General features: G+C 48.2%; 1 protein-coding gene across 3 annotated transcripts in view; it reads left to right on the plus strand.

Annotated features, from left to right (window-relative positions):
* Positions 1-22,295, plus strand: part of LOC146808571 (E3 ubiquitin-protein ligase TRIM39-like) — a 124,744-nt gene that overhangs the window by 96,484 nt on the left and 5,965 nt on the right. The window lies entirely within an intron of this gene.

A 22,295-nucleotide genomic window follows, 5' to 3' on the forward strand; every position in this document is an offset into this window, starting at 1 on the left:
TTCTCCAAGGGCTTGATCTGAGCTTGCCCCCTGAACTGAACCCCAGGAACAGTGGGTTCTCTGTGCTTCTTGCTCATCCTCCAATCCGAGCCGTGTGTGCATCCCGCTGGAAAGAGACTGCGCCCCTCATCGCCCCTCCTAGGGCCGTGACACTCAGAAGCTCGCCTGCCTCAAACCCGTGAGAGCCCCGCTCCGTCCCGAGCCGCTCTCTGTCCCCGGGCCAGGCCGCCTGCATCCCTGTCACCGCCTGCTACTGGAGCGCGCTGACCGCGCTATCACCCCTCCCGCCGGAAGCCGTCCGACGACTGTGATCTACGCCGGGTCACCCAGCTGCACTGACCGTGCCCTGCGACCCCGCTTCGCTATCCCCGGACATCTCAGGCCGCGCCGCCCCCGCTGTGGAGACCCTCCTGCACCGCCGTGCTAAAGGGTCGCTGGCCGCGCCTGCCTACGTGCCCACACCTGCTGATTGAGGACCCAAGAACACTTCTTAAGCCGAGAGTCGCACCGACCTGTGCCGACTCTCCACATCACGAAAGAAGTTCCAGTATCGGGCTCGGGGCCCGCAACGCCTTATTTCCCCGTTCGCAGGAGCCGACCTCTGTGAGTACTGGAACCCCAAGTAACATTTGCAAGAGACTACAAAGTATCCATTTGAAGCTACGAACAACGAACATTTGCCCGCTTTACAACCTGGTGGCATAGCGAAAACGTTATTGGTCTTGTGATAAGTCTGCTGAGATATATATACCTTATTTTTACATAAAGAATCGTATTTTTATATATATCCAAGGCTGGTGTCCGTTTCTGGGGGGATTGATGTATTTACTGTGTGTACGATTGTAAGTGCTTAACCAACAACGCCTGAGGAATCGCCTTGGCTGCTCACGCCACGCACCTAGAGGGTGAGCAAGGGTCATTCGCGAGGGGTTATCCTGCGCCCTGACGTGGAGGAGAGGGTTCCTGCTTGACACAAGGGCAACCTTGCGCCAACCAGAGATCCCCGACTCTAACATTGTTGGCAGCGGTTGGGATTTCGGATTTGCACTTGTAATTTGCATACAGTGAATTATTAATCACCAGATAGTGAGAGCAGACCAAGTAACGCAGCCACAGGTTTTCATTTGTTGAACTTTGTTGAGACATCTGCCATTACTGCAACCATGCCTAGCTCACACTCCGCTGGAAGAGCACTCTCTGTGATTTCTGGAATGGATGAGGTGGATTGGGAGAGACTGGAAGGCTACACGATAGAGCAATTGAAAGGCTATAGTGTAAAATTCCGAGTCCCCCATGCTGGATTCAAGAGGAAGCCCCAGTACACCAAGGCGTTGAGAGCCTGGAAGGAGTCACGAGACCCACGGAATGCGGGGGACATCGTTCCACCCGACAACCTTGAGGAGCCCAGCAGAGTCCGGTCGCCAGAGGAGCTGGCAGACAGGGCAGCCGACAGGGCGCATGCAATGGAGATGGCAAAGTTGGCCGGACAAATGGAAATGGAAAAGCAGAAGTTGGCCCTGGAGGCACAACAACGCCAAATGGATCATGATATAAGATTGAAGGAGTTGGAGCTGAAGGCGAAAAGTTTGGACACCGCTCCTTCTGGTGGCAGCACTCCACCAGTGCAGGTAGAGTCCAAGGTGTACATCCCCAAAGACGTAGTAAAGGAGTATTTTAGAAAGGATGACATAGGGCAGTGGTTTAGAGCCTACGAGGTGGCCATGTCCTCACACCGGGTCCCTGAGAAAGACTGGGGAGCGGGGTTGTGGGGAAGGTTCCTTGCGGAAGGGCGGGACACACTGTTAGATTTGCCCTTAGAAGTCCAGACCTCATACCCCCATATGAAGGAAGCTTTAATGACCAGGTATGGGTTAACTCCTGAGCTATATAGACAGAGGTTCAGGGAGACCAAGAAGATCCCTGAGAGTACGTATGTGGAATATGTGACCTTTTTCTGCAGAGCGCTGGATGGTTGGGTGAAGGGTAGCAAAGTGAATGATTATCAAGGGCTGCTTGATTTAATTGCATGGGAGCACTTGTCCAGTCAATGTTTTCCTGAGCTACGCCAGCACCTGATAGATAGCAAGCTGTCCAACCCGAGGAAGCTTGCTGAGGAGGCGGACCGCTGGCTCAGCACCAGGGTCCACAAGGGTCAAGTGGGAGACTCCGCCAAAGGTGGGCAGGGTCCCCAGCAGAAGAGTGGGGGGGACAAGGGTAAACAGAAGGGGTTCCAAAAAGGCCCCCAAAGTAATTCCCAAGGGAACCAGCAGAAGGGTTCTCAGCCTCCCCCACCCCCGCAGCAGAACGGGGCCCCGACAGGTAGACCTGTTCCAAAGGGGCCCTTCAATTGTTATAGGTGTGGTGACCCGGGTCACATTGCCTCTGATCCTAAGTGTCGCCTGTTTGGTAAGACCGCACCCACTGGTGCTCCACCCCGGCAAGTAGCTAGTGTTAACTTTGGGGAGGAGGTAGCAGTCCAGGAGGGTGGGGGTCCCGGGCAGATGACCCTAGTCTCGCTAGGAGACAGTGAGATGGTCCCTGTAACCTACCTGCCCTCTAACACTAAGAAATATGGGCAAGTGGTGACCATCAATGGAAAGAAGGTTGAGGCTCTTAGAGATACAGGAGCCAGCGTGACCTCGGTGAGGCAACACCTGGTGTCTCAAGAGCAAATTGTACCCAATGCCTACTGTAGGGTTGTCAATGCTGACAACGTAGAGAGTCGTTGTCCAATGGCTCAAGTTCCCTTTGAGTGGGGGGAGGTCTCTGGTACTCTACAAGTCGCTGTGAGAACTGACATGCCTGTAGACTGTCTGCTAGGGAACGACCTGGAGAGTTCCCCTTGGGAAAAGGTGGAGAAGACCACGCATCTGAGGATGGTGGGTCTACCCGACTGGGCGTGCGTGACCACCCGGTCCATGGCAGCCAGTAGGGGTGTTGAGAGGGTCCTGGAGCCTGAGGGAGAGGTCCAGGAACCGGCCTTAGGGAGAAGGCGCAGGAGGCGCGGGAAACCGGCCCCGAAGTTCCCACGGCCCAGGAGGAAGCAGACCCTGAGGGGGATGCTCTGGAGCCTACCGGGGAACAGATTGCCGAACTGGGAGATCTGCCTGAGCTGACCCATTGGCAGCAAGAAGGAGGTCCCTCCAGGGAGGAATTCTGCAGGGAGCAGAAAGAATGGCCTTCTCTCGTAGGTATGCGGCAGCAGGCTGCAGACCAGGCCAACGGTGTTCAGGCCAAAACACACTACGTGTACTGGGAGAGTGACCTCCTGTATTCCGAGCCTAAGGCTGCTGAACCTGGGTCAGCCCGTGTGCTGGTGGTACCCCAGAAGTTCAGAACCTTCCTACTGGGGCTGGCTCACGATGTGCCTTTAGCAGGACATTTGGGGATGGACAAGACCTATGACAGGCTTGTCACCCACTTTTACTGGCCCCAAATGCATAAGAATTCAGATTCCTACTGCAGAACCTGTCAGACTTGCCAGGCAAGTGGTAAGAGCGGAGGGAAGCACAAGGCTCCTCTGCAACCTTTCCCTGTGGTCGGTACGCCATTCCAACGAGTGGGTATTGATATTGTGGGGCCTCTGGATCCCAAGACAGCCCTGGGCAACAGGTTCATCCTGGTCTTGGTGGACCATGCCACCCGGTACCCTGAAGCCATCCCTCTGAGGACAGTGACGGCCCCCGTGGTGGGACGGGCACTGATGGGAATTTTCTCCCGAGTGGGATTCCCTCTAGAGGTGGTGAGCGACAGGGGGACCAATTTCATATCCACATATATGAAATCCCTGTGGAAGGAGTGTGGGGTAACTTACAAGTTCACCACTCCTTACCATCCCCAAGGAAATGGGTTGGTTGAGAGATTCAACCGAACCCTCAAAGGCATGATCATAGGCCTGGACGGTCCAATGAGGCGTAAGTGGGACGTCCTCTTGCCATGCCTGCTCTTCGCTTACCGAGAGGTGCCGCAGAAGTCTCTAGGGTTCAGCCCCTTTGAGCTTCTGTATGGTCACCCGGTAAGAGGACCTCTGAGTTTGGTAAAGGAAGGCTGGGAGCAATCTCCTAGGAAACCTCCCCAGAATGTATATAGTTACATGCTGGCCTTCCGAAACCAGACTCGGCGTTTCAGGCAACTTGCTGAGGCAAATCTGGAAGCCAGCCAGGAGGAGATGAAGCGGTGGTACGACCGGAATGCCACTCTGGTAGAGCTTCAACCTGGACAAAAGGTGTGGGTCTTGGCCCCAGTGGAGCCTTGTGCACTTCAGGATAAGTGGACAGGTCCATTTGAGGTTGTGGAGCGCAAAAGTCCTATCACCTACTTGGTGGACATGCAGACTCCCAGGAACCCTTTGAGGGTCCTACATGTTAACCGCCTTAAGCCCCACTTAGAGAGGACCGAAGTGGGCATGCTGCTGGCCACTGATGATGGAATGGAAGAGGAGACCGAGCCTCTTCCTGACCTCTTAGTGGCCTCTGAGAAAGATGGGTCAGTGGATGGAGTTAACCTCTCACCCACCCTGATGCCCGAACAACAGGAAGAGTGCCACCACTTGCTGGGACAGTTTTCCGACCGATTCTCCCTGGTTCCTGGTGTCACAGATTGGTGCGTCCATGATGTGGACACAGGAGACAGCTTACCTGTAAAGCACAAGGCTTACAGGGTAACTGACAGGGTCAGAGCTTGCATTAAGGAGGAGGTCTCCAAGATGCTTGCGCTAGGGGTGGTTGAATCCTCCAGCAGTCCTTGGTCCAGCCCCGTGGTCTTGGTCCCCAAAGCTGCTGCGCCGGGAGCCACACCTGAACTCCGGTTCTGTGTGGACTACAGAGGACTCAATTCAGTAACGAAGACTGACGCGCACCCCATCCCCAGAGCTGATGAGCTCATTGATCGGCTGGGGGCTGCCCGGTTCCTCAGCACATTCGATTTAACGTCTGGGTACTGGCAGATCGCCTTGACCGATGGGGCCAAGGAGAGGTCAGCATTCTCTACACCAGATGGGCACTTCCAGTTCCGAGTCATGCCATTTGGGATGAAGAATGCCCCTGCCACCTTTCAGAGGTTGGTCAACCAGGTACTGGTTGGGCTGGATGCGTTCAGTGCCGCCTACCTGGATGACATCGCAGTGTTCAGTGCCACCTGGCCCGAACACCTGCGCCACCTCTGGGCAGTGTTGATGGCTCTGCGCCGAGCAGGCCTCACGATCAAGGCAAGCAAGTGCCAGATCGGGCAGGGTTCCGTGGTGTACTTGGGACACCAAGTGGGGAGTGGCAAGGTGGCACCCTTGCAACCCAAAATCGAGACCATCCTGGCTTGGGAACCCCCCAAGACGCAGACCGCAGTGAGGGCCTTCCTGGGGCTCACTGGGTACTACAGGAGGTTTGTCAAGGGCTATGGAACGATCGTTGCCCCCTTGACAGAGCTGACTTCCAAGAAGCAGCCCCGGAACGTGATTTGGACTGACACCTGTCAGAAAGCTTTCGACACCCTGAAGACTGCCATGTGCACGGCGCCCGTGCTCTTGGCCCCTGACTTCTCCAAGGAATTCCTAGTACAGACAGACGCTTCAGAGCATGGTGTAGGGGCTGTTCTCTCACAGATGACTGAGGAGGGCTGGGACCAACCCGTAGCCTTCATCAGTAGGAGGTTACTTCCACGGGAAAGTAGGTGGAGTGCAATTGAGCGAGAAGCATTTGCTGTGGTCTGGGCGCTGAAGAAGCTAAGACCCTACTTGTTTGGGTCTCACTTCCGGGTTCAGACGGACCACAGGCCCCTCAGATGGTTGATGCAAATGAGGGGTGAGAACCCGAAGCTGTTGAGGTGGTCCATCTCCCTACAGGGTATGGACTTTACGGTGGAACACCGTCCTGGTACAGATCACGCCAACGCTGACGGTCTGTCCAGGTATTTCCGCCTTAGTGACGAGGAACCCCCTGGGCAAGGGTAGTTCTCCCCACATTTCAGCTGGAGGGGACACGTGTTAGACCTGGCACCTTGGCGTGAGTTTCCCTCCCACTTTTTGATGGTGTGCCTCGACTGTTTTGCTGGTGTTGTCCGCTCAGGGCACTGCGCCACGGCTAATCCGTGCCGCAGTGCAAGTGCTCCCTAAGTAAAGTGTACCTGTAATTGATGTCCATGATTGGTTTATTGGATTCACTGTAAGTCCCCAGTAAAGTGCACCAGGGGTGCCAGGGCTTGTGAATGCCAATGCTGCTGGTGGGCTTGCAGCGCTGGTTGCGCCACCCACGGAAGCGGCCTTGTAAAGTGTGTCTAGGGTCTGCCACCGCAGACCCTGTGCGCGGTCCGGGACCGTCGCGCTGACTGCGCAAGTGCCCCCACTTGCCAGTCCCTAAACCTTCCCTTACCTACATATTAGCCACCCCTCTGGTAGGCCCAAGGGCAGGGTGCATTGTAGGCATAAGGTAGGACATGCCCTGATGTGTGTGGCATGTCTTAGTAGTGAATTACAGCCATTTTCGTTCTTCACTATTGAAGGCTACCTGCTCTCCATAGGCCAGAATGGGCTGCCGGGATCACGCCAACGCTGTGACCCCAGTGGACTCAGAGAGCATGGTAGAAGTGTCAAGTTTAGTATGCCTGAACTCAGGATGATGAAATACTTCTTGTAGTCAAGTCTATTTTAATATCCTGGGTTTGTAAATACTACTTTTAGAAAGTTAGTATTTACTGACCTGACCATCTCAGTCCGCCTCTGCTGTGTGTATGTGTTCTGCCTGGCAACAGTAAGGAGCAGGGTTGGGGAATCCCCAGAGACAGGTTGGCTGCCAGGTGGTGGGTAGAGAGGTGACTCCTGGATGGGTGGGAGGAGTACACCTTGACTCTTGAATAGACCTGTGCTCTGCCACCACAAAGCCGGCGCCGCCCCCTGCGGAGCGGCTGATGTCTCTGCCCTGCTGCTGAAAGGAAAGAGCAGAGTCACCATAACAAAGTGCTCCAGAACTGGACTGAGCCAGGCCTAGGCCCCCTGGCGCTAAAGAACAAAAGAATCATGGTATAAAAGTAGGAGCCTGGCTCCTAAGAAATCAGAATCCTGTTTACCACAAAGAACCTCTGCCCGACTAGAAGGAGAAGAAGACGCCGGAGGAGCTGGCCTGCTGCTTGCCTTGCTGAGAAAGGAGAGGAAGAGACTTACTGAAAAGACTTTGCTACTTTGTGCTTGAACATTCTCCAAGGGCTTGATCTGAGCTTGCCCCCTGAACTGAACCCCAGGAACAGTGGGTTCTCTGTGCTTCTTGCTCATCCTCCAATCCGAGCCGTGTGTGCATCCCGCTGGAAAGAGACTGCGCCCCTCATCGCCCATCCTAGGGCCGTGACACTCAGAAGCTCGCCTGCCTCAAACCTGTGAGAGCCCCGCTCCGTCCCGAGCCGCTCTCTGTCCCCGGGCCAGGCCGCCTGCATCCCTGTCACCGCCTGCTACTGGAGCGCGCTGACCGCGCTATCACCCCTCCCGCCGGAAGCCGTCCGACGACTGTGATCTACGCCGGGTCACCCAGCTGCACTGACCGTGCCCTGCGACCCCGCTTCGCTATCCCCGGACATCTCAGGCCGCGCCGCCCCCGCTGTGGAGACCCTCCTGCACCGCCGTGCTAAAGGGTCGCTGGCCGCGCCTGCCTACGTGCCCACACCTGCTGATTGAGGACCCAAGAACACTTCTTAAGCCGAGAGTCGCACCGACCTGTGCCGACTCTCCACATCACGAAAGAAGTTCCAGTATCGGGCTCGGGGCCCGCAACGCCTTATTTCCCCGTTCGCAGGAGCCGACCTCTGTGAGTACTGGAACCCCAAGTAACATTTGCAAGAGACTACAAAGTATCCATTTGAAGCTACGAACAACGAACATTTGCCCGCTTTACAACCTGGTGGCATAGCGAAAACGTTATTGGCCTTGTGATAAGTCTGCTGAGATATATATACCTTATTTTTACATAAAGAATCGTATTTTTATATATATCCAAGGCTGGTGTCCGTTTCTGGGGGGATTGATGTATTTACTGTGTGTACGATTGTAAGTGCTTAACCAACAACGCCTGAGGAATCGCCTTGGCTGCTCACGCCACGCACCTAGAGGGTGAGCAAGGGTCATTCGCGAGGGGTTATCCTGCGCCCTGACGTGGAGGAGAGGGTTCCTGCTTGACACAAGGGCAACCTTGCGCCAACCAGAGATCCCCGACTTTAACAGAGGGGGATCTGAGGTCTCAGATAAAGAAGTCCAAATTTGCTCTAGAGTGAAAGCAGAATGGTAACAGCGAATATTAGGAAAATTGACACCTCCCAATTCCTTAGACGACTGAAGGCGAGCCAATGAGATCCTGGGTTTGCGGCTGTTCCAGAGAAACTTGGAGAGAGAACTATTGATAACACGAAAAAAGGAATTGGGAAGAGAAATAGGAAGCATGGATGAGTAAAAATGTATAATAGGAAGAAGCATCATTTTGATGGTAGCTAATCTACCCCACCATGAAAGAAATAGCGGAGACCAACCATCAATCAGAGCGGACATTTTCTTAAGGATATCTGCGAGATTAATTTTGATAGTTTCCTTGATGGTGTTAGCATAAAGGATAAAACATTTGATATGTTTATAAGTCCATTCAAAACCCGTATTAGAAAACATAGAAGGAAGACAGAATTTATTAAGAGGTAGGATCTCAGACTTATCAACATTTAGTTTATAGCCAGAGACTCTTGAGTATTCCTGTAAAAGTGAAAAAAAAGCTGGCAAGGAAGTAGATGAGTTAGAAATATATAAAAGAATATCGTCTGCATATGCAGTAAACTTAATATTAAGTGACTTGAATTGAAATCCTGTATAGTGAGGAGAGCGTCTGATTGTTTCTAGAAAGGGTTCCAATGCAAGGATAAAAAGAAGGGGAGAAAGGGGGCATCCCTGTCTAATCCTTCTAAGAAGAGGGAAAGAACAGGACTGAGAACCATTTACCCAAACAGAAGTGGTCGGGGTTGAGTAAAGTAGTTGAATGTATTGGAGGATAGGAGGACCAAAACCATGCCATTTAAGGGCACCAAAAACGAACTCCCAGGTAACCCTGTCAAATGCCTTTTCAGCATCTAATGTTATGGTGGCTAAAGGAGAATCTAATTTAGAAGCCAAATGGATGATATTAAGAAAAGTGCGTGAGTTATCGGCAATGGAACGACCTTTGACAAATCCGGATTGGTATATATTAACAAGATCAGGGATAACTTTATTAATACGTATGGCGAGTAATTTTGCAAAGATTTTACAATCTGTGTTAATCAAAGAGATAGGCCTGTAATTTTTACAAAGGGACGGGTCTTTATCTTTTTTAGGTATCGGGCAAAGCATAGCCTGAGTAAAAGTACCATGCACTGCACCAGTGGTAAGGAAGTGATTCGTTAAAGAGAGAAGGTGAGGAATCAAAAGTGAATTAAATTGGAGGAAGAATCAAACGGAAAATCATCTTTAGGCAAGAGGGAGATGGCATCGATGATTTCTTGTTCGGAGATGGGGGAATTCAAAGAAGAGATGTCAACCTGATTCTCAGAAGACTTAGGAATTCGTTGAAAACAGGAATCAATAAGATCAGTAGAGGGGGAAGATTCTGGGGTGTACAGAGTTGTAATAATCAGTAAAGCAGTCGAGAATCTTGGCATCTGAGAGATGTAAAACTCCCGAAGGATCCTTAATAGCAGCATTTTTAGATTTTTGCTTTTTAATTTTAAGATAAATGGCTAGAGATCTGCCGGCTTTATTACGTCCACCATACATTTTTGTATTGAATTTAAGAAGGTTATTCCAGGCCGAGTCTCAAGACTGTTTGTTGTATTGCATTATTGCTTTAATATGTTTGGATAGTTGGTCAGGGCAATTAGCGGAAACATATTGATGTTCCAACATTTTAATTTGTTTAAGGAGAGATATAGACTCTGAGAGAGTCTTCTTCTTTTTCTGGGAGACAAAGGCAATTATAAAACCTCTGGCAGAGGCCTTAAAGGCGTCCCAGATTAAATGAAATTGAGAGACAGAAGAGATATTATAGAGAAAGGTCTTGAGCAAAGAGCAAAAACCTTTCAACAAATTGAGAATCCAAGAGAAGAGAGTTGTTAAAGCGCCAGCGCCGAGATGAGGGTGTAGGGGAAGGATGTTCTATATCTAAAATGATGGGGGCATGGTCAGAGATAAGAATGGAGCCAATCTCAATATTATTCATGAATTGTAGGGTATGTTGAGTGAGGAAAATATAATCTATCCAGGAGTGGGGTCTGTGGGCAGGAGCAAAAAAAGAAAATTCGAAAACATCCTGGTGTGAGGTTCTCCATGCATCAACTAATCCTCTTGCCGTAATTGCTTTATGGAAGGTTTTTTGCATCTTGTTGGGGACATATTTGGCTTGAGATTTTAGGTCCAGAAAGGGATCCATAATTTGGTTGCAGTCTCCACCCACATTCAAATTGTCGGCAGCATGTGATGAGAGAAGAGTGGAAAAATCAGACCAAAAGGATGAGTCAATACCATTTGGCCCATATACATTGAAAAAAGAGATAGGAGTGCTACTAACTAACATCTAAGAAAAGCCATCTACCATTAGTGTCTTTAGATTCATTTTGTAAATGAACAGTCAATGATTTATGGAACAGAGTAACACCATTCTTATTACTGTCAGCTGGGGAGCAAAAAATTTCGCCCACCCAGTGTTTACGTAATGAAGGCAAATCTTGTAACCTGAGGTGTGATTCTTGTAACAAAGCAATATGACATTTCAATTTAGCAAGGTGGGACAACACTCTCTGCTTCTTGACAGGGTTACGCATACCTTTTACATTCCATGAAATGATGCGGAGATTTGTCATAGGTAAGGTTCATAGAAAGGTAAACAACTACTAAATATAACAGTTGCAGGAAAGATATTAAAGTATGAAAATTCACTAAAAAAGAGAATGTAAGAAATAAGAGGATACAAGTATGAAAAAAGGAAGGGAAGGCGACAAAGAATAGGAAAAAAGAGTATTTAAAATTGCTTGGTTTAACAAAAGAATGAAGTGAAAATGGAAATATAGAAACACCGTTATGAAAGAGTAAAAGAAGAACAAATAACTCAGTGCAGAAAAAGACCCAGGAAGAAAAAGAGGAAAGAGGAAGTAAAGGAAGTTGGGAGAGAAAGCATATTCACCAATTAAGAGATGGTGAGAAGAAGATGACTAGCGAGGAGGAAAAAGAGAGAAAGCGAGGGAGGAGAACATAGTCTCCCAAGAAGAGATAGCAGAAAGAAGATGACAACCCGGAAGCTTTAGTCATAACTAACACTGTGAAGAGGAACATTGACGTGTGAGGGGGGGGGTGGCGAGGAACAAGACAACCACACAAAGAGACACAGAGGAAAGAACAATATTACCTTTTTTTAGAAATAGAAGTGGGACAAATTCCAAAGACCAAGGTAAACTAGTGGAACAAAAGGAAGGGAACTTACCAAACAGTAGAAAGAAAGTGCAGCAGAATGAGTCGCACATTACAGACAAGGGAGGCGTCGGAGGTGAGGAACATCAACGTCAATTCCATGGAGGGGCGACCTGTGAAATGTGGGAGATAACAAACAAAGACATAGTTAAAGATTGCAAACTACATATAAAGCAGAGTAAAACAGACCAAAAAAAGAAAAAAAAACAACATAAGGCACTTAAGGCTTGCTCAGTTCCATAAATTCTCCGTTATGTGCCTGAATGAACTTCCAGAGGTCGGCAGGATCTTCAAAACTCAAAGTTCTGTCTTTATAGGTTACTTTGAAGAAGCAAGGATGTATTAGACCATAGCGAGCATTCATGGATCTCAAGGCGGGCCCAAGGTCAAGGAATTCCTTCCGCCGGTTAGCAGTTGGCTTGGAGACATCTTGACTGAAGAAAACTTTATGGCCAGACCAAAGCATCTGCTTATGTTGCTTAGCTGCGCTCAGAATTGCATGAGATCCAAGTAGAGAAGAAAGTAAGCAATTATACCTCTTGGTTTAGATGAGGAGGATGCACTCTGTGGTCCCAACCGATGAGCTCTTTGGATATTAAAGTCCATGGATTTTGGGAGACCAGCTATCTGAAGGACTTGAGTTTTCAAATATGTAATCATCTCTGATCCTTCGGATCCTTCTGGAATACCATAGATGTGGAGATTGTTACGCCTATTTCGATTTTCTAAGTCCTCTGCAGATTTTTTTAGCAAACTGACTTCTTTGGTGAGGCAATCAACTCTAGCGAGAACATCTTGAGCATCACTAACTTTTTGTTCTACATCTGAAAGCCTCGAATCAAGGCCAGATCCCTTCTCATCTAACCTTTGTAGGGTAGCAGCTGTGTCAGTCATGAAAGGACGTATGAGGCTTAATTCCTCCATTATATCTTCCAACGTGAGAGGGAGCGGGAATTTAGAAGGAGAGGGGGGGTCTTTCTTAATGCGTTTACCAGGACAAGTAGCTGCATCTTTTCATCCACCAGAAGAAGCCCCCTGTGGTTTATTTGGATGATGACAATCCATAATGGCAACAGAGAGGAAGTACAAGCAGCCGTAGAGTATGCAGAAAACAGCCAAAGAGACAGCGTTGTTGGTATGATGAGGAGGAGCCAAAAAAAGCGGTAAGTAGGAAGCAAAGTGCAACAATAATGTACAGTCCAAAGTTACTCAGAGATAAGTATGCATTCCAAATTTTGTTATATATATATAATTTAAAAAAAACACCCGCACAGCTTCACTAGATAGGTGATAGTACCGCCAAAATTGTACATAGAAACTGGCCACGACTGCAATATTAATGAAAGAGCATTCATCCAGCTAAATACATCTTCTCTTTACAACAAGAAAGACACTACATCAGGCTGGTCTGTCTCTCTTTTAAATATTAAGCGCAACATAGGCAGCCTTGTAGAAAAGAAAAAATTCTGCAGTATTTATTGGGAAAACATTATCATTATGGTTGGGTGAAGTGCTGCTGGAGGAGAGAGCACAAAATGGTGGCCGCTGTGAGGCTGAAATGAACGGAGCTAATCAAAAGACAAATAGACCCTCCAGACATCTAGAAACTTGTCGTTCTGCTCCCAATCATTTCCGGCACTGGAAACCGCGGTTGCGGTGAAGAGGCACTGCGTAGGAGAGGTCCCTTCATTGGCGAGCGGAGCTCGGAATGACTGAGCTCTTCAAGTCGTGGCCATCTTACATCGCCGCTGCCGCGCGCCTAGCCACCGGATTTTTGATGTCTCACTCACAGTTGTAGCCGCAGGAGGTCTGGTATCTCGCTCACAGCAGTGCAGGAATGAGGCAAACTGTGAATTTCCATTCTCAAATTCTCGCTGTTACTCAAACGGAATATATTGTTGAAGTTGTTCATTACCCCTTCGTCCCTGTGGCCTCTCTTCCTTTTTCTTAAAGAAAATACTTTGACTTGTGCCATCTGTCCCCTTACTCTGCTTTGAAAGGAAAGCATGCAACGTTTCTGTTAAAGATGACAATGGTCGCGTTACCCGGTTTCCAGCGGCCCATGGGTATCTGTACGCTGGGCTTTTGTGGCGACCAACGAGGGCAAAATTTACTCTTCAGTCGGCGCAAATCCTCATGCACTGATCCGAGCGCTCAGTTCAAAGGAAACAGACTGACTTTTCAGGGACAAGTGGATCCGAACGACAAGTTCATCAGGTAACAAATATGAATCGTACCTTCCGATGCATTGTGCATAATGTTCAAAACTTTTTAACAATTGCAAACCCTACAATTCCTTAGGGACTGCGACCGTTAAAAAGCTTTTTTTAAAAAATATTTATTAAACACATTTACCAGTTTGTAAAAGTGTCTCTGGATTGATAAATGAGTATAGAAATGTGTTGGGTATCTGGAATTTTTTTTTTTTTTTTTAATGCAGTCCCATTTCCGGTCTGCATTAAAAACAAAAAACATTTCCCCCCAAAGCCGCTGTACAATCTGCAACACTTTTATTCAAATTAAATCTTTGTTCGCCAGACCCTTTCAGAGCAGTAGATTGTGAAATATTCCCATGCACTAGATACTTGTGGCCTTTCTTTGGAACCACTGAGGACGTCATTCCTGGGCAGCCAATGACAAGAGGCCTAAGGCACACCGTCGTTTGAAGCGCTTTAGATCTCTCAAGGCGCATGGAAAGCGGTACATAAACAAACGGTACAATGTGCGTTTCTAAGGGTGTTATTTAGAGCTCGACAGAGTACTGGTCAAAATATGGCGGATGTTGTGTCTGCGAGAGTTCCAGTTCCATTCATTACAACGCACAACAACGTGGATGGCCACATCACCCGCAAGGGGACACTAGAGGGGACAGCCCCTCAGTGTTTCTTCACTGCCCAGGGGTAGTATTTTTTTCTGCAGCCACCTAGCCTTGAAGTTGGCCGCTGTGAGTGCGAGATCTCTCCTCCCCCGTGACCCCAGGTATGATGTCGGTGAAGTATTTAGGTGGGCGCCACACCTGGATATCCCTCTTTCGGTGGCCAGCAGCAGAAGAATTTGCTGGACACACTGTCACTCATGCACAGCGAGGTCGTGGTACCAGGAGTGTAGCTGAGGCAGCGTCGAATTCTTTATGTGTAAGGAGGTAAGCATGGCGTGATTATGCTGTGCTGGCATCATCAGGTTCTGATGGGGGATTCTACATGAACGCGCAATACTTTTCACAATAATGTGTCGGCAGTTTTGGTAATTGCATTTCCCCCATGCTACTGCGGTTGCCGGCTTGTTTCCCACCCCAAACCGCCCTTGTTGCGGTTAGGATTACTTCGGTTCTTAAGCCGTTGGGTGGCACTTTATTTGTTTTCCCACTTCCGTTGCGCAGAGTTTTGAGGAGTTACATTTTGTGCGGCATATAAACGGTCTACAGGGTGTACGAAGCCTGTTGAGTAAAAATGATAACTTGCTCAGGTCTGTTGTAAAGTTCTGCTGTCAAACAAAACTGTGTGATGGTAAGTGCGCCTTACTTTCCAGCACACAGCGCAATGCACTACAATGGGTGGGACGCCTGTAGTGATCGTGATTTAGCCCACCCAGCATCGGACGAGCCTGCTGCCCATGAATCTGGCGAGGTAAAGCCCGGGGAGGGCAGACGACAAGGCAGGTGAGGCCACACTGCTGAAACGCCAGCCGCCGCAGATTACTGCGAGAGCAAGTAACGCCCGAGGAGTGGGCAGGAGGAGAGCCCGTGCATGACTGAGGTGTGGAGGGGCTCTGAGTAGAGAAGAGTGACCCCCGAACAGGAGAAGGTCTGCAGGAGCCCACCCCACCCCGCATCGAAGAATCTGCTGAGGTCACATCCGGCAGTGAGTGAGGCCTGGCTGCGGGACGTGGGGGCGCGGAAGAAAGCCTAATGCGGGAGGACGGTGAGTGGAGTAGCTAACCACTCCCCCGTCCCCGCAAGGAGGAATGAACTCTGCATAAGGCACGGAATGAACTGAGCAGTCCCCGGGAGTAGCGCAAACCTCCCCCACCCCGCTCAGCGTGTGAGGTGTGAGGCTGCGGCAGTGGGGTGGAGGAGAAAGGAGATAGCGTCTGGGCAGCGGCCGACAGGGGCGGCAAAAGTGAAGGTGCCTAGAAGAGCGGAAAGAGCATACCTGCCCCAAATCGCATGTGGCAGCGAGGGCCCGGCACCTAAGTGACACAAACAGCGAAAAGTCTGGAGACTTACTGTGCTGAAGACGGAGACTTCCGGTGAGGTCCGGGCTGCCTGGGTAAGTCCGGGAGGCTGCCGTGGCGGACGGCATGTATGCAGAGGAGCAGCCTTTGGTGTCAGTGCCCAGCATGAGGGAAGAAAGAGCGCGTGGCCGGCAGGCACGTGTGCGTAGAGCACGCCAGCCTGCGGTGTGGCCCCAGCGTGGCCTGAGCAGGAGAGAGAGGCTGCATGAGCAAAGGGACAGCAAGGCGACGCCTGCAGCGTGAGTGAGGCTGGGGACCATCCCAACGTGGCTGGGTGCGTCCAGGATTGATTGATTGATTTATTTATTTGTTGATTAATTAAAACCATTACAAAAAAGGACAAAAATAAATACAAACCACACACTTTACCTAATTGAACATTCCTGGATACAATGCATAAAATTAACCACAATCAATTAACTTTTTCCAGTTCGGGATAATCCAAAATTATTAATTAAAAAAATAGATTACAGGACTTGACAATTTTCAGGGATAAAGTGCATGTGTGCCATTTTGTTAAAAATAATAAACATTATAAATGGAACATCATCTAAGAATAGTACTCTAAAAACAGACAATTAATACATTATCTTAAAGTAGTACTATGAAAGCAAACAATTAACAAGTGCCATAAAATTAATTCATCATCACCTTAAAAGCAACAACATCAATAATTCACAGTCTTAACAAATTTAACATTTACTTTGGGTGTTTTTGGTGCAGTTCAGAACACAAAATCTCCTCCTGCTTCCACGGACGGAATGATTCCACAGTCACACACACATACACACATCATACGCTGGTGGGGCCCATAACACCAACATTCATTCTCATCAATCTATCCGTGCCTACAGAAAGATCTTCAATTTATTTCCGAACTACAGTTCTATTTTCTTTGGATGGAGGGAAACCACATCTATTTAATTTACCCTAACAATTCCTCCATCCGGAGGTCAATTGGATCATTTAGTTGATCTAGTGATTTGATGATAAACACTTCAATTCTTGTACTAATAAAATAAACATTTCAAGAAATAACCACCCGACACAGTTCTTCAAACAATAATTCTTCTTTATCTAATTATTTGCAGGTTAAAATCCTAACAAATGCAATAGTATCTTGTGTCATAATTACCTATTCTGGCTAATTGTCGTTCTCTAAGTCAGAATCTGGTCCTCAGAAATTCATCAAAGAGTCTAGCGTCCCGTCCTCTGCTGTCAGCGTCGTGAATAGCATCGATCAGGGTGCGTCTCAAGCTCGTTGGGTGGTGACCTAATTTCCCTCTCGGGACTACTAATATTTATACTGAAAATTACATATAACGGTTACATTTCATAATTTCTAGGCTTTTCATTGGCTGAATTCAGCACCGTCCCAAGATTTTAAGAAACAATTTAAAGTTCTCATACGGATGATGTATTAAACTAGGCGTATGGGAAAATCGTTCCCAGGTCAGGAAAAGTATCAGTCTATTGTGAATAGGTGGCTTTTGGTTCCCAGTTTGCAACAATTTCTTCCGTGTTCAGGGACATTGGCATCTCGTCCAGAGTAGTCTTCATGGACCTGGTTCAGGGGTTCAATGAGAGGCCGCTACGTAGTCAGTGCAGACGCCTTCCTCCATTGTTTATTGCATGAAGTCATGTACTTTAGCGAGGATTCATTCGGCAGCCATCTTTTAGTAGGCCGACATAGTCAACTTAAGGTAAAAGAAACACAAACGTAATTAATACATAGAAATGAATGAAACAATGATATTCCCTCACTAATACCCTTATGTGTATGCATTTATCTAGCCGTATGCGACATTTAAAGCCGTTAATGCTGATTTATTTAAGCGCAAAACACATAAACGTTGCTTAAGCTAAACATATAAATTTAATATGCGTACAAACTTAGTTCACTTATTTTGGCCATGCAAATGCATTCCCACGTGTATTCTCTTGGTTAATAAGGTTGATGAATTCAATTACCACGCATCATTATTCATTAGAATTAGTTCTTTAGTTGTTTTAATAAAACTTATGTAAATGGATTGGGTCCAGGATTGCAACCGAGAAGCGCCCCGGTCGTGTTTGTGTGTGTGTGTGTGCCAGTGTGTGTGTGCCAGTGTGTGTGTGCCAGTGTGTGTGTGTGTGTGCCTGTGTGTGTGTACCAGCAAGGGATCAAGGATATGTGTTAACAGCAGACTAAAAGAAGAGAAAACGAGGAAAGCACCTACCGGGGCCCGAGTGCCTGGCAGCATGAGCGAGGAGAAAGCGAGAGGAAGAGTTTGCTGGAAGTCAGTCTGGACCCACGTTTCAAATTAGGCAACACTGCCACCTAGTGGTGATTTGCGGTAGCGCGTGTGTGGGAAAGACCAGTCTCATGAATAGAAAGGCCTGCAGGGAATGGACAAGTGAGTGCAGCACCATACCTGAGTTCCAACCAATTCCTCGCCAGGAGAAGAAAAGAGGAAGAAAAGAGGAACATGTGAGAAAGGTACCACACAGGTGGACAATGAAGCAAGGGCAGTGTGCAAGTATAATGTGGTGAGAGCGTGGAGCACTAAGAGACAGCTAGTGTGGGAAGGCAAATAACCCATCAAGCAAGAGATACAGGAGAGGAACCCCAAAAAGAAACGAAGGGCGCAGTCACAAGCGCGCAATAGGGGTGACAAGGAACAGGTCAAAGGAGTGATTGCGCAGACCACCAGAAGCACTGAACCTAGCTAAGACTGAGAGCGTGGTGATACCTAGTGGCCACAGGTTGTGGCTGCAGCAGCAAAAGCAGAAAAGAAGGGGAGATGAGTAAAGAGGTGTGATAGGTCAAATCACACACCAGAAGGAAAACACCGGAAGGGAAAGGTAAACAGCATGTGACCATCAGAGCACAGGGCCTGGAGCCAACATCGGTAACAAGGAGAGTTAATGTCAATCAACGACATCTACCTACGAGTCCCCAGATCTCCTGGTAACAGCAGAGGCAAGCAGGAGGGACCATTGGTAACACCTACCTTTGGGATAGAACGGGAGACCATGGATATCCAAGGGGCAAGGGCCTCAGGGACGCCGGTGTCAGCGGGTCCCGACACGAGAGATGGATCCACAGCCGCTCGTCTACGGGTCCTGGGAGGAAGAAGGTCTCGTGTGAAAGGGCAGGCGCCAACAACAACCCTTTCAGGCGGAGCGTGGGACATGAGAGGTGGCCCGTAGCGATTCCTCCAACGTGGTTGGAGTGACACAGCGGAAGTCAACCCGGTCCAGTGGAAGCCTGGCAGAAGAGGGCCTCTGGGTCATTCGGTGAGAGAGAACAACCCCGAGAGAGGGACGTCCATGAGAGGGACGTCCTTGAGAGGGACGTCCTGCAACTGCAAACCTTTCTGCAGAGAGAATCAATACTACCGATGGATAGAATATGTTTAACCAGGACTGTGTGGTGGAACACAGAACATACCTCATCCACCATCACTCCACATGTACCTTCACTGCACATGGACCAGGAAGAGAGAGACTGTGGAGTATCATTACAAGTTTGTGAGTCCACGGAAAACTGGATCCACCAGGCACCCTGACATCGTGCCAAAAGAGAACTAGTGATCCCGCCTGCAAGGATACCAGTGTCGGCGGTTGGCAGGCAGCTAAAGAGACTTCGTTGAAGTTTTGTGGTTGTATTGTATTTTGTTTTCTTTTATGTTTGCTTCCCACAGGTTTGGTTTTTGTTTGATTTTTCATTAAGTTTGGGAGGGTTGTAGTGATCGTCTGATCACCGGTCTAGTGTTTGCATTGTGCCTCAACCACACTCTACACCCACCCCTCACAGGCGTCACCAGTCAGGTGACATGGACAATAAAAGGGGCCGAGCGTACGTGCTCGTGGCCAGTGCTACCCAGTAACTAACTGTGTCGGTGTCCATCATTGCAATCTGCATGTGGGCCTAGGGCTCAGCATGAGACCATTACAACATCCGCCACAATTGTGACGGAGTAAGCTGTCCCCAAGCTCTAAAGAAGCTTAGTCTGAATTACACATGCAAAGTAGTGATACAAAGTAACTTTGCATTTGGTAAATCCTTTTACTCATGCAGCCCTGCAAGTACCACGCATCAGGCGTTGGACTAACGCATTTTAGCGTGGTGGTCCGCATCTCCACGCTAAAATGCGAAGTCACATATTTATAGTGCCGCCCTGCAACACTGGCGTGGATGCATACAGACACCAATGGGATTGTGTGACTGCAGCTCGAAGTTTGTTTTCATCAGGTCAGGAGTGTCAGTTGTACGGCATGACCCTCGGGTGTCAGCTGCAGCATTCACGCGACATAGTGTCATGTGACTGCACCAGTCTGTCGGTGTGCTACCATTTGCCATCGAGTGAGTGTAGCGCGGCCGTTATGGGTCTGTAGATCTTGCCGTCCTGCAGCCTGCCGTGCTGTAGAAATATGGTGCCTAGCCTTAACATGTACGATAGCTTGCAGCATTGTCTGGTGCGACCCAGCGGGTCACAGGACAGTTCCAGAGCCGCACTCGTGTCAAGTGACAAGCCTAGGCCTTTGCGCACATACTAGGTTAGTGTGGGGCTGGGGCCAATATCAAAAGACCAGATACACATTGTTGGGCACTCCGGGCAGGAAAACACTTAGAATGTCTCCTCCATGGCTGCACACCATGTAGGGGACATTCCCACGCCAACAGAGAACATCAGCTCTCGCGTCCCATAAAATGCAGCATCTCCTGTCATAGCCGTCTGATCTTGAGCTACTAGCTAAACCACAAGCTTTTTATACTGTGCAACTCTGAATAAAAAGTGTGTGGACAATACAAAACCATGAATGTGTGAACAGAACTTGCTAGTTTTCCAAGATGTTCATGAGATTTAGATGTGAGAATTGAACACGCCTAAGATAATGTGAATTAGTTTTCCCATAAATTATCTATACATTGTTTATAAAAGAAAGCATCTATAATAGTGAAAACAATTCAACAAACAGGTAAAATATCCTGAACCTGAACACATTCATAACATAAAGAAAAAATTAAAAAGACATTATACACTGCCAAGGTGGAGCGGCCATAAACACTAGGTCTAATCCCATTTAAAAGAAAAGCCTGAAACAAGCCTGAGGTCTTTGAGCGTTGTAGAGTCTGAAAAGGTTCCTATAGTTTATTGCTGAGTTACATTAAGGAAACCGGGACTGTTCCTCCCGGGTTCTGAGTATCGATGATGCTTGGTTCAATTTATCTCATACATTGTTACTCATTTCTCATATCCATTTACAAGTATTTCCCAGAATTAACTCCAAACAAGTGCAAATCCATGGCGCCTCTCCCCTTCACATGGGAGCCTTGTCTAACTTTGCCTTCTCTGTGTACCAGAATGCAAACTTCTGTCATGAAGTCCTTTTTCGTGCAATATTTGGACCTCAAGGTAGATCTACAGACCTACTGAAAATGCACAAGACCATAGTTGGACATCCAGGCTCATGATGTGTTTATAAAGTTTTATGAGTTTATAATCCAGGCTTTTGGAGAGTGTTAGCAATTACTGGCTGGAGTGATGATTTGAAGTGTTTGTGATATGCCCCTTGTTTGAGTGAATGATGGTTTAAGGTTTGCTGCTTCTCTGGTGTCTCTTTCCTCTCTGCTGTATATGACGAGTTAGGGTGATTGATGGTGTGAAGGTTTGCTGCTTCTCTGGTGTCTCTTTCCTCTCTGCTGTATATGACGAGTTAGGGTGATTGATGGTGTGAAGGTTTGCTGCTTCTCTGGAGACTTTCTTCTCTGCTGTATATGACGAGTTAGGGTGATTGATGGTGTGAAGGTTTGCTGCTTCTCTGGTGTCTCTTTACTCTCTGCTGTATATGACGAGTTAGGGTGATTGATGGTGTGAAGGTTTGCTGCACCTCTGATGGTGTCTCTTTTCCTCTCTGCTGTAAATGACGTGTTCAGGTGATTGATGGAGTGAAGGTTTGCTGCTTCCCTGATGGTGTCTCTTTTCCTCTCTGCTGTTGATGATGTGGTGTTTGGTGATTGATGGTGTGATGCTTTGCTGCTCCTCTGATTGTGTCTCCTTTTCTCTCTGTTGTACATGATGTGGTGATTGATGGTGTGAAATTTCGCTGTTTCCCTGATGGTGTCTGTTTTCCTGTACTGTAGATGGTGTGATGTTTGGTGATTGATGGTGTGAAGGTTTGCTGCTCCTCTGATGGTGTCTCCTTTTCTCTCTGTTGTACATGATGTGGTGATTGATGGTGTGAAATTTCGCTGTTTCCCTGATGGTGTCTGTTTTCCTGTACTGTAGATGGTGTGATGTTTGGTGATTGATGGTGTGAAGGTTTGCTGCTCCTCTGATGGTGTCTCCTTTTCTCTCTGTTGTACAGGATGTGGTGATTGATGGTGTGAAATTTCGCTATTTCCCTGATGGTGTCTGTTTTCCTGTACTGTAGATGGTGTGATGTTTGGTGATTGATAGTGTGAAAGTTTTCTGCTCTTCTGATGGTGTCTCTTTTCCTCTCTGCTGTTGATGATATGGTGTTTGGTGATTGATGGTGTGACACTTTGCTGCTCCTCTGATGGTGTCAACTTTCCTCTCTATTGTACATGATATGGTGATTGATGGTGTGAAATTCCGCTGTT

Source organism: Triturus cristatus, chromosome 8, assembly GCF_964204655.1.
Source record: "Triturus cristatus chromosome 8, aTriCri1.1, whole genome shotgun sequence".
NCBI classification, from domain to species: Eukaryota; Metazoa; Chordata; class Amphibia; order Caudata; family Salamandridae; genus Triturus; species Triturus cristatus.